The 12436-nt window shown below is 49.7% G+C and overlaps 1 protein-coding gene and 1 long non-coding RNA gene across 6 annotated transcripts in view; both read right to left on the bottom strand.

Moving 5' to 3' along the window:
* FLRT2 (fibronectin leucine rich transmembrane protein 2) overlaps nt 1–6962 on the bottom strand; it is a 99528-nt gene extending 92566 nt beyond the window's left edge. Inside the window, exon 1 of one of the 5 annotated variants that reach the window (XR_013386671.1) lies at nt 6243–6962. The gene's annotated coding sequence lies outside the window, so the exon portion shown is untranslated. The other 4 variants (XR_013386673.1, XM_077910253.1, XM_077910255.1 and 1 more) reach the window with 4 other exon arrangements.
* A 547-nt stretch (nt 6963–7509) lies between these two features.
* Nucleotides 7510–12436, bottom strand: part of LOC144321002 (uncharacterized) — a 79518-nt gene continuing 74591 nt past the window's right edge. Inside the window, exon 4 of the long non-coding RNA XR_013386674.1 lies at nt 7510–7799. This is a non-coding gene — a long non-coding RNA (uncharacterized LOC144321002). The remainder of the gene's footprint in view (nt 7800–12436) is intronic.

Here is a 12436-nt window from a genome sequence, read left to right as displayed (position 1 = left end):
TCACTAATGGACTGAATTTGAATCACAGTGGCAGAAACCACAAAGTTATTAAAGTGATCTAGTGAAAAATGAACCTGAAATTAAAGTGAAAATACCTAAAGATGATTATTCAGAAAAGTCTGACCTGAATAGAAATAAAATTGTCACCTTGACCTTTTTTTAAATCTTCTGAACACTGAGAAAAACCAAGACCCCCCCCCCGCCCTTTGCTGTTTGTCTATTTATTTAATTATTTATTTATTTTTCCTTCAAAAACTGCTGATCACAGAAGCAGCAATTCTTCCTTTTAGGGTACGAGACTGAGGAGTCAAACTAGATCAGATATTCGCACTGAGTCTCTACAGAATAAGGCTTCTGGACATACATACTTGAGCCTTTCTTGAAACCACAGCTTCAAACTGGGAAGATATAAGGTTGCTTCAGGGAGATATGTCTAAATCCTAAATCAAACTCTCCAGCAGGCCAGAATATAAATGTAACGGGCATCAGAGGAGGTTCAAATTAGATCCAGCCGGTCAAAGTCAAACTCGGATAAGATCACATCATCTGAAACCTAGCATATTGGGGAAAAATCATGACTGCCTAGGGGACCTCAAGGCAGCCCAGCATGGTGTCATTTGGGAATCCACTTTCTTCTGTTAAAAGCATCCCCTGGAATTTCTAAAACTGCAGTGAAACTACTGAAGTGTTAAGACATGGGCTTTAAAAAAAAAAAAAAAAAAGCATTCTTTCCATGCTAGGTTTGTAATAGGTTCTGCTACACAGCTAGCCCAATTCTTTCTACAGTTTCGTGTACCTACTGGCAGAGACATGGAATAATGCTCGAAATTTCATCTTCCAACCTCCTCCACTCAGATATTTGCAACTCAACATGACAGTATGGCGCTACACCGACACCAGCGATTATCACAGATTCTTAAATGGTTTAACCCTATCCTGTTTGGGGGTTTTGAGCAGGGGAGAAAGAAAAGTTGTATTTGTGGGAGCAATAACATCACAGGGAAATAAACAACTTTTCTTCTATCATGGTGTCCTGTCGATCTTATATATCTGGTGCATATGGTTTAGTGATTAAAAAAAAAAAAAAGTCCCGTTCTAACACTTTAGACACTGACCTAAAATTTTACATTCATACTGCAACAACCAAATACATCCCTGGACGAATGCCAACCTGCATTCTATTCCCTCAAAATGTCTGGGGGATCCTTTCATTGGAGACTTAGGAAAGTCATATCGCTTAAATCCACAGACAATAGGGGTTCCTATATGGAAGCTAGCCTACATATCAGCTTTTGGCTGGGGGAAGTTAGACATAATAAATTTAGCAATAAGCCTGTGCGAAAGGGGACATGCCCCAAAGCTCCCTGAAACCCTGTGTGATTTAAGAGCCTCCCAGCTGAGTGGGAAGCAATAGCTCCCATTTAGATAGGGCTTTGCATAGCAAATGCAGCATGTGAAGAAATCTAATCAGCACCTTGCACTCCTGCGCGAGCATTTACACGGATTTGTGCCTTGCACTTGATTAGCTTACTGCAAGCTTTACAAGAGATTCCCTCCACCGAAATTAATCAAAAGCTCTTGGAGAAGGCTTTCCATTTACAAGAGAAGTCAAGATGAGCTTCCAGGTGAATAAATAATGATCATAATAATGATGACAGCAGCAGCAAACACTGAGCTGCTCTGAAACTGGGCTGGGGGACAGGGGACGGTGGAGACTTAGGGCTGGAATCTCTCTGTAGCTCTCTGAGGGAAAAGCAGGAGCTATTTTCTTAGTTAGCCTAAGTCAGGCTGCTGTTAGGAAACGTGACCATGTTCTCTCTCCGCTGCTCCTGGCCTCTAGTGCACGCACGCGACCGCTCACTGCCCCACACACACCACGGGTGGAACATCAAGGAACACCTGGCCTCTCTCCGCAACACCTCCAACCACCCCCTAACACACACACACACACACACACACACACACAATCGCTGTAAATCCACGTAGCCCATGGCTAATGCATTTCATCTCATCCTGCAATAAAAAAAAAAAAAATGTGACTTCTAAAGTTTTTATTTTATGACGCCAGAAGGTGAAAGGAAGGAGGGAGAAAGGGAAGGCTTCGGATGTCAAAGGGAGGAAAGGTAAAATTTTCCCTTTACTTGAAATTCTCTCTCTCTCTCTTACACACACACACACACACACACACATTCAGATTTGCTTTCCTGCACCACCTAAACGAGGTGGGCGAGTGGGAGTGAGTTCCTCTCATTTTTAAAAGATGCAAAATAAGGCTGGGGGGGGGGTGAAGGTGAGGAGGTGAGGGTGGGAGTGAGAGAAATCCATGCATCACCCCCCCCTCCCCAAACACACACACCGAGGAATACTAAAGCCCCTGAATCCACATTCTCCATTTCCAGCGCGCTACAGGAGGAGGCCCCAGCTGGGGCCGAGGGTTCTCCTCCATCCCCAGCGGAGCCCCACCTCCCTGCCCAGCTGCCCGCCGAGAGCAGAGACGCCCCACGTCCCCCTGACCTGCCCGGAGAGCTCTGCGCGCCAGGTGCCCATCCCCGGGATCTCCAACTTCGCCTCCCCCCCACTTTCGCTCGGATCCGGCGAGCGGCTGGAAGGCGCCGCCGAGGCGCGGGAGCTCCGCGGCGGGGCTTGGAAGGGGCGGAGGGTTGGGGGCGCGCGTTACCTGCGGAGATTCTCCAGGTCTCCTCCGGGCCCCGCTGGTCATCCGGCTCAGCGCCGCGTCCTCCCCCAGATCCAAACTTTTGCCGGGTCCTCCGGGTGGCGGCGGCGGCGACGGTGGCGGCTGCCGGAGCCCGGGCTGCTCGCCCGCAGCGTCGAGGCGCGGGGGTGCGGAGGCCGGAGCCTCAGGGCGGCCGGAGCCCCTGCGCCCCGCTCGCCCAGCTCGCTCTCGCCTGTCTCGGCTACGGAGCCGCGGCATCGTCCCCCCCCGTCCTCCGCCACCTCCGCCTCCAGGGCTCGGGCATGCCACTCTCTCGGCTCCGGCCCCGCGGCCCCCGCCCGCCGGCCTCCCCTGCCTCCCCCTCCGCCTCCGCCTCCGCCGAGCCACGAGTCCCGGGAGCAGCGGAGCGAGCGGGGAAGGCGGCGGAGAGAGAGAAGCCGCAGCGCCGGGGCTCCCCAGGGGCGGAGGACCTCGAGGGGCGGCCGGAGAGGCCGGCGGGCGCGCCTGGGGCGCCTGGAGGCGCTGCGGGGAGCCGGGAGCCCGGAGCCCGGAGCGGGGAGCCCGGAGCGGGGAGCCCGGAGCGGGGCTGCGCGGGGTGCGCGGGGGCGGGCGCGGGGCTCGCTCCGAGGGCTGCGCCCGCCCGGCGTGGGTCCCGGGGCTGCTCCCGCCTCACTGCTGCCGGGGTCGGACGCAGCCGGGCTAATGTAGACGCCGCGGCCCCCACCCCCACCCCCACCCCCACCCCCGCTGACACCCCCGGGAGATGTTTACAGTAATGAATTCGCGGGATCGCCGGCGCGGCTCCCGCGCTCCTCCTCGCGCTCCGTCCCTCGCGCTCTGGCGCGCTCCCCAACTCGAGCCCTCTTTCTCCGTCCCCCTCCTTCCCTCCCTCCCTCCCTCGCCGAGTCCCTCCCACATTTCTGGTTTAAAGAATGCTTGGGAGGCGCGGCTGCAACCCTAAGCTTTCCAAGAGGCAAAGTCAGACTCTGGTTTTTAACCCTCTCCTCCCCGAGCGGAGTTGCAGAGCGCCTGGGCCGGCGCCGCGGAGGCCACCCCGACCGCGCACCCCCCGCCTCTCCAGCCTGCGCCACCCCCCACCCCCCCACCCCCCCACCCCCCACTCTTAGGGCCCGCGCCGCCGCCGAGCGCCGAAAGTCGGTTCCCCCTGCCCGCCGCGGCTGTACTTCCAAGCCGCAGCATCTATCACTTAGACCCCCGAGAAATGATCGAAACGTGAATTTAGAGAGTCAAAATACAGCAAGTCTCCCAACCCAAGATGGCGTTATTTTAAATGGAGGCAACCCTGGTGATCTGCGCCCCCCCACACACACCTCCCCACACACCCTATCACCCGTTAAGTCCCTGATCCCGGACCTTATGAAATAACTTTAATTGGAAAAAGAATCCGAAGTTTAACGTGATTATTTTGAACACCTATTTTCTCCCTTCACTCTGGCTGCTGGAAAAAAAAAAAAGAAAAAGAGAAAGGTTGTTCAACCCCCCCCCCCCCCCAAGATTACAACGGACAACTAAATTCAGCCTCAAAGATTCAGGAAACAGACTTGACAGCCAAAGGAGGCTGATTTGTATACAGGCAACGTTTCCACTTCGCAATCTCTTTGCAAAGGTTAAAGAGCAATGTCAGAAAACCAGGTGCACGTCTCTTTCTTGGAAAACATATTTTAAAAGGTTCTGGTTTTCTCCTCTCGTTTCGTTGCCGCGCCTCCTGCCTCCAGTAAGTTGCTGTCATGTTTTAACAAGTCTGCGGAGAGGCTGCGTGTGAACAGAAGAGGGAGAGCGAGCTCGCGCCAAGCTCCAGGCTGCGCCCAGGCGCGCCGTCGGGGAGGCCACGCGAGAAGCAAACGGCGAGCCTCGCACCAGCCCGGGGCCAACTCTCCGGGGACACGCGGCGTTGTCGCCATCCAAGAGTTGGGCAGGGGCGGTGCCCAGCACGGGGCTCTGGAGGATTTCCCCGCCCTCGGTGCAAAGCCTGAGTCACTTGGCACCACTTTCCCAATTGTTTTTATTTCCTTCGCATCCCTGTTGTGTCTACCACCCTCGCGTATTTGAGCGCCTTAGTCGTGTTAAAAACGACTTGGAGAAACGCCCCACATGCCTCCCAAGCACAAGCCACGCACGGATCCACCCAGACGCACGGCCGGGACGCACGCTGGCACACGCTCTCACACCCGCGCGCACACACACACACACACGACCTGGGTTCGTGCCCGCGGGTCGCTGGTCCCGGTGCATTAGGCAAAGTGGCCAGGAAAATGCTTTGATTTACATCTACAGAGCCTCTCCCGTCCCCAAACTCCGTGCGTGACTAACAGATCTCCAGAGGAGGAGGAGGGGGCGCGCGGCGGGAGAAGTTAATTGGACCAGGACAGACGTGGAGTGCCATCTTGCTGGGAGGTTCCAGGAGCGAGGCGCCGGCGACGACAGCCACGGTGGCCTCCACCTCCCCCAGCAGCTGCTGCTGCTGGCCGGAGCCCCACGCGATCCAAGAGTTTCCAGGGCATCCAGGGAGAGTCCAGGCGGCCCCAGTCACCCTCTTCCCCCATACTTAGTTATCCCCGGTTAACACCCCGACCCCGACCGGCAACCTTGATCTCCGGCCCGATTAGAAATGAGAAGTGAGCGCGCTGGTGCTGAAGGCGCGGAGACGCGCCCGGGACTGGTCAGCGCGGCGGAGGGATCTTTCCAGGCGACTCCGGGCCCGCGCGGGGACGGGATGGCAGCTCTGCTCCCGCCCTCCTCGCCGCCACCAGGCCCCCGACTCTGGGGCGCGGGTGGGCTGGGGGGGGTGGGGGCAGGCGCTTTCCGCCCCCTCTCCGCGGCGGGCGCACGCGGCTCCGCGGCCGCAGCCCGACTCCAGCCCCGCGAGCCGCCTGCGCCTCCATCGCCCCCGCGGGCGCGCGGGGAGGGCGCGCGGGCCGGGGCTCAGGGCAGGGCCCCTGAGGACCGGCTAGGGCTGGAGAAAGACTTGGTTTTGGAAAAAGTAGCCCTCTCCCCAACTCGAAGGAAAACGCAAGGGCATCCTCCCGCATCTCCTTAGCCAGGAATCGATCCCGGATTGCGGGCAGGAGGCGGGCTGGTGGCTTTAGGTGCAACCGCTTGATAGTATCGGTGACATTATCGGCAGATGGAGTGAGCGCGGGGGTGGGGGACAGGGGGGTGTCACTCCTAGAAGTTACGGTGTTCATTCTGGGGAAGTGAGAGGCTGAATTCCAGCAAGCTCTAGAAACCCCAGTTTGGGATCCATCCCCTCCCGCCCCCCCCCCCCCAAGCAGACTGGCAACAGCGCGTTTTGACCCAGAGCTCAGTTACAAAACTCTTTAGAAGGAAGAGGTGAATTCTACTTGCAGACAGCCCTCCCTGAAGTCCAGCGGAGAGTTAAGCAGCCTATGCTCTTTCTGGAGAAAAGAAAAAGCCAAAACCATCTCGTCCCGATGACCACCTTAAGCTGATTCAAAAAAAAAAAAAAAAATTGTCTATCTGACCCCAACCGCGTAGCAGCAGCCCCGGCGGTTACTGGAAACGCCCCCTGGCACCCCCGTCCCTTTACCTGGAGGCCGCCGTGTCTCCTCGCAGTGCGTTCATCCGAATCCGACCGGGTCGGGGAGGTGGAAAGGGAAGAAGCTGGCGCGGCAGCAGCGGGGCTCCCGGGGCATGGTATTGTTTTAGGGGTCACCGCCAAGGTCCCTCCTGCCCATCGTTGAGAACCGCCAACCTGATCCCGGGTCTGGGTGGACAAGGCGGCGGGCGCAGCTGCTCAGACACCCCGGGCGGAGGCGGCGCAGCGCCTTGGCGCGGAGACGGGGGCCCCGATGGGCTCTGAGCGCTCCTTCTCCCGCGGCCACAACGGGAGATGCCCAGCTCGCCAAGTGACAGCGACAGGTTTCGAACGTACAACTAACTACAAGGTACCCAGCCCCAGACAGGGAGCTGCCTGCCCCCTCCCCCTTGTCTCCCTCCTACCGGGGAGGGAACTAATTTAACCCTGTGCGCGCCCTGCACTCCCCGGCGAAGCGGGAAGCGGCTCGGAAACCGCGAGCGGCGGCTCCCAGGGCGAGCGCTTTGTTCACGTGCGTTTCCAGCGGGCGTGTTGCTGTCTGGGGGCATTCGCGTGGCGAGACGCCAGGGGCAGGCTTCCAGCGCCAGACTCCGGCATGGGAAGGAGCCCTCGCTAGCGTTTCATCCGGACCAGACCCAGCCCTCGAAATCTATTTTTTGCCTCCAGTTACCAGATTTATTGAAGTTGCCAGCAAAGTTGGGTCTTATTCCTTTATTTCTTCCTCTCTCCCGTCCCTCCCTTTCCCCTACCCCCCCCTCCCCACCCCGGTATTATTTCCTTTCCTAGCGGTGCTTTGAAGATGTGGAACTCTCGGCTCATTTCTAAATCTAGCTTATAACCGTTCTTTTGCGTGTGCCAGACGGATGGTGGAGGGGACCAGTCCACCCGTGCAAAATTTAGACGAAACCGCAGGGAAAGCTGTCTCCCACCCACTCACCCGGTGTGGGCAGTGGCAATTGACCACAGACTCAGATAAGACCGAGACGCGCCCGGAAGATAGGGAGGGGGCGGGTTATGAGCGAGTTTGAGCTGTGAATGGGGAGATGGGAGAGAGAGAGAGAGAGAGAAAGCGACTTAGAATGGAATAAACAGGGGGAAACACAGACAAGAATGATGATGCAGAAAATAGATCTGAATCCCAAGACTGAAAAGAGCAGGTCAGCTTTAAGTGCCTAGATTTTGATCGACAGTATTCCCCAGCATCTTTGAAAACAGAATGAATGAATGAATGAATGAATGATGAATGAGTGATTTTTAAAAAAAAAAAAATTTTAATGAGCAAGAAAGTGAATGCTCAAGGCTCACTCAGCCTTGGCTCCCCAGATGCTTTGCATTTTGTAAACAGCTTTGTCGAAGTGCTCAGGACTCCCAAGAAGTTAACTGGAGTTGGAGGCGAGTCATCTCCGTAGACGTGGAATGGAAGCTTAGACCAGAGAAACTGACAGCCAGACGCCTCTGCTGTCACCGTCACACCCAAATGAGCCAGAACTTCGCCCACAGTGCAAACTCAGACGATCTTCAACAGATTCTCTTTTTCTCCATCTCCCTCTGGACGAAAGAAAGAAAGAAAGAAAGAAAGAAAGAAAGAAAGAAAGAAAGAAAGAAAAAAGAAAGTCTTTAAAAATCGTTTAGAGGGTAACACGTGGATCTTGCGAAAACTGAGTTATTTTTAAAAGAAAAAAAATGTGTTTCTCCACGGGATAGATGTTCTAAGTTCTCTCTGCAGCATGCACAAGCCAATGGGAATCTGTAATAGCCATTTCCAACGCCTCCACGAGCCAGGCCGGCCCACAGAGGCAGTAGGAACAGTTTCCAGCCGGCCTGGTGCAGAATTTCGTTGTAAATCCTTTTAGTTTGCCAAGGTGGCAGCAAAGCATAGGGAGAGCTTGTCAAGCTGCAGAATAAACACTGAAGACCACATTTTAGGACAAATACTCATCTACCTGCTTTTAAATAGTCATCTTCATGTGTGTAAGTGTCCCTGAGTACCCACAGGAGGTTCTTTCTTTGAAATCTTGATCTGAGATGCCATTATCATGATTTCATCTGAAAGAATACGTTTTGGTTTAATAGAAAATGGAACTCTGCACGGGTTTTGCTTTCTGATTTATGCTACCAGAAAGTGAGTGAGATTGAGAAAGTGAGATGAGGTGGCTGCGGATGTACACAATTTGTGTTTTAGATTATTGCTGTCTATAAATTAGAAGGACACACTGTCGTGTGGCTGTGCTCCCTACCCAAGGCTCTTGATGGGATGACTGTAATCAGGACAAGGAAAATTAAGTAGAGAACAATAGCACATCAATCGTATGAACAGAATAACTATAACAATTTTTGTAACCACATGATGGGTAAGTCAGCTTTAGAAATGTGTGATGGCATAGCCCCAGGAAGCAAAAGAGGAGTAAATGTGGTACAGGGGCTCCAGAGTGTAAGAATTTGGCAGATTCACAAAACTGTGATTTTATTTTTATTAAGACACCATTGCTAAGACAAAAGGGTAGAAGAGTAGAGAAATGAAAAGCAAATCTGTGACCTTCAAAAAACGGAATGTCATGAGGCATCTGGATGGCTCAGTCAAGTTGTGTGTCTGACTCTTAATTTCCACTCAGGCCATCATCTCAGGGTCCTGAGAAACGGTCCCCTGTGGGGTTACATGCTCAGTGCAGAGTCTGCTTGAGGTACTCTCTCTCCCTCAGCCCCTGCCCCACTTGTGCATGCTCTCTCTCACATAAATAAATAAATATAAAAAAAATAAATATAAAAATAAATAAATAAATAAATAAATAAATAAATAAATACATATATACATATATAAATAAATACCAGAAAGTTAAAAAAAAAACAGGAAGTTAGTTCCTTTGTTATTCTTTGGACTTCATTCTTCTATAGAGTTTTCATGTCAGCTGAAACTTGGCTGCCATCTCAAATCTTTTAGGGCCTCCTCTCCATGTTTTTTAAACTCCCCCCATCTATACATGGCATGTACGTTGGCCTGTGTTTCTAATACTGTTTGGAAGTAAAGATAACACAGGATTTGGGTTTGTAAGATCGTGGCTTAAGCCCAAGGCCCTGAAAATTTTGATCTTGGGTAAGTTTGGCTCTGAGCCACTGTTTACTCGTTAATAAAATGGGCATAAAAATACCTGTTCTACCAGCCTCATAATATTGTCACATCATGAGTCAGTGCATGGGAAAGTGCTTTAGAAATTTCAGTTGTTATTCAGTTATTGCTAACAATATTATCATTGCATCACACGGTCCCAGCCTTCAAAACATTGGAAAGTTACATCAACCTGAACAGTTTCCCCTAATGCTATCATCTTACATTGCCTTGGAACATTTATCAAAACAAAGAAACCAACATTGCTACGTGGCTATTAGCCAAACTCCAGGCTTTATTGGTATATCATCAGTTTTTCCACTAGTATCCCTCTTCTGATTCAGGATCCCATCTAGGATACCACATTGCCTTTAGTCATCATATCTCCTGTGCTCTGTGATGATTCCTCAATCTTTCCTTGTTTTTAATGACCCTGGGAGTTTTGAAGAATAATGGTCATGTATTTTGTCTTTCCGTTTGGGTTTGTCTGATTTGACTCTAGTTCCGGGCTTGGGGAAAAAATACCAGGGAAGTGGAGTGCTGTTCACATCTCATCGTGGCAGGTGGTGCATGATATTGGCATGATGTCACTGATGAAAACATCATCACTCTCTAAGGAATTGTGTGCAAGATTTCTCCACTATAAAGTTATCTGTCCTTTTCCATACTCTGTTCTTTGGAAATGAGTCACTGAGTCCTGCTGACCCTCATGAATTTAGATTTTTAAATGCACAGAATAAGCCCTTAGTGCAACTCATTAACAGCCCAAATATTGAACTCACCCAGGAATAATCTCCCAGGAAATTCCTGCTGTATTCTAAAACCTTAGAAAATTGTTCAACTATCTCCTCTTGGCTGTGTATTATGAACCCATCTTGACTACTCCATGCTTACAGTCCCCAAAACCAGTCTCCAAATCCTGTTGACTCTTTTCTGAAATGTCTCCTACCTTTCTAGTTCTCCTTGTCACATCTGATTGGTTTAGAATTCCAACTTTCCTACAAAAAGATGACATCCATGACTTCTGATCCTTTCCTCCTTTTCATCGTTTTCTAATAGTTCGGAGTTCATTTCATTCACCTTCCAAGGTAAAATAGTGATCTACTAGTTTGTCTCTGGATTAGTCTAAGGGTCTCAAATAATTTAGTTAGTCTTGTCTTTCTTTTAGGTAAATATTTGAAGCATGCATGTTAACTTCATTAATAAGCTTCTGTAGCAACTAGAAACCCAACCTTTCTTCTAAGATGAGAGCCACTGTAAGAAAATCCGCGGTTAACACACTGTGCATAGATGGCTATTCATTTCTCTCATGAGTGTAAAATATTCCTTATGCTTTTTTTTTTCTGTGAGTGTGGTGTGATTTATGTGACTCTGTGACATTGAAATACATCCTCTTCTGGTTTTGAAACATAAGATACAGTTTATCCAACAAACATTTGTAGAAAACACAAAATATGTAGCAGAACCTTGATAAATAAACTTAGTCCCTATTCTATCAAAACTCTCAGTGTAGTAGAGAAACACTGTTAAATAATTTACACTCATTAGGTAAATTAAACACCTTGGATACATGCAAAGCACGTTAGTATCCTAAAACAGATTCTCTACAGAGGGAAAGTCTCTCCCAAGTGATGAGGAGGCTTTCTTGATAATGTACTGATTTTTATAGGGGAATTGTGACATTATTTTTACTTCCAGCCTTCTGCATACAGCAACCCCAGGAACCAACCTGAGACCTCTGTCTCAGGGAAATCTCTTTGGGCCAAGAATTGGAAAATAAGTTAGAAGTAATTGCTTGCATATCCATTTCCCTTAAGCCTTGGTTTCTTTGCCTCTCCATACTGGTTACAAGACGATTATGCGTGAACAAAAACAGAAGGTACACACTGACAGGAAACAAAAGCACGTTAAACCATGGAGATTTCCTCATACATAAACCTGCCATTTGTCAAGCACTTGCTCTCTGTTCCAAAGGGAAGCTGGCAAAAACTCGAAGTGAACATTCTCCAACAGCACTGGGGAAGAGTAAGTGAGGGAAATGCCCTTTTCAAAAAGGGTATATGGTTGATGTAAAGATGTAAGCCACTTTAAGAAGAGATGAAAGATCTACCCAGAGAGTAGATCTTTGGAATCTGGGTGCTACAATTGTAGTACATGTTTCTGAGCCTGACTATAGTTCTGATGAAGAAGGAAGTGCCATTTAATTTGAAAAAACATACTTAATTGAGTATAAAATATTCCGAATTAGGGATCCCTGGGTGGCGCAGCGGTTTGGCGCCTGCCTTTGGCCCAGGGCGCGATCCTGGAGACCCGGGATCGAATCCCACGTCGGGCTCCCGGTGCATGGAGCCTGCTTCTCCCTCTGCCTGTGTCTCTGCCCCTCTCTCTCTCTCTGTGACTATCATGAATAAATAAATAAAATATTTTAAAAAAAATTAAAAAAAAAATAATAATAAATAAATAAATATATATAATTTCCCACTATATTACATACATACATATGCACAAACATTTATGTATATATATATGTGTGTGTGTGTGTACATATGCAATTCCTACTATCTATTGATATATTAGAGAAATAAAATTGCATTCTTTAAAAGGTCAGAGAGAGTTTTCAAGCCTGAAAACTCTCTTTCATAAGAACAAATACTACATCAGTTTAGCTATGTGTAGTTGCAAAGGGCCTGAAATTGGCCTTGGATGGTGGTACTTCAAGACTCTACACTTTATCAGAGAAATCTCTTAACAGCCCAAGGCCTCAGTTTCTCTTTTATCCAAAAAAGAGAAGCAAAACTACTGCCAGGGTAAATATATAAACAGTAAGTGAAATGGGTTATTTACAAACTGTTATTATTTATCTACTTACTGTGGTTTACAGAACATAATTTCATGTGAGATCTATTTTACTCTGTATAATCTTAAGACATGGGTTTTATTTGTGTTGCCATTCCTGGCTTTTCTGGTAACTTGCTGTACACAGAGTTTCAGAGCCTCAAAGATACAGAGTTGCTTCGTTCTTGCAAAGTTTCAGGTGTCAACCCTTCAACCAAGTTTTGAACTAGCTAAACAATAAATGTCC

The sequence above is a fragment of the Canis aureus genome, chromosome 9 (assembly GCF_053574225.1).
Source record: "Canis aureus isolate CA01 chromosome 9, VMU_Caureus_v.1.0, whole genome shotgun sequence".
In the NCBI taxonomy this organism is placed as follows: Eukaryota; Metazoa; Chordata; class Mammalia; order Carnivora; family Canidae; genus Canis; species Canis aureus.
Note: the sequence above shows the minus strand (reverse complement) of the source record. Positions and strands in the feature narration are given on the sequence as shown.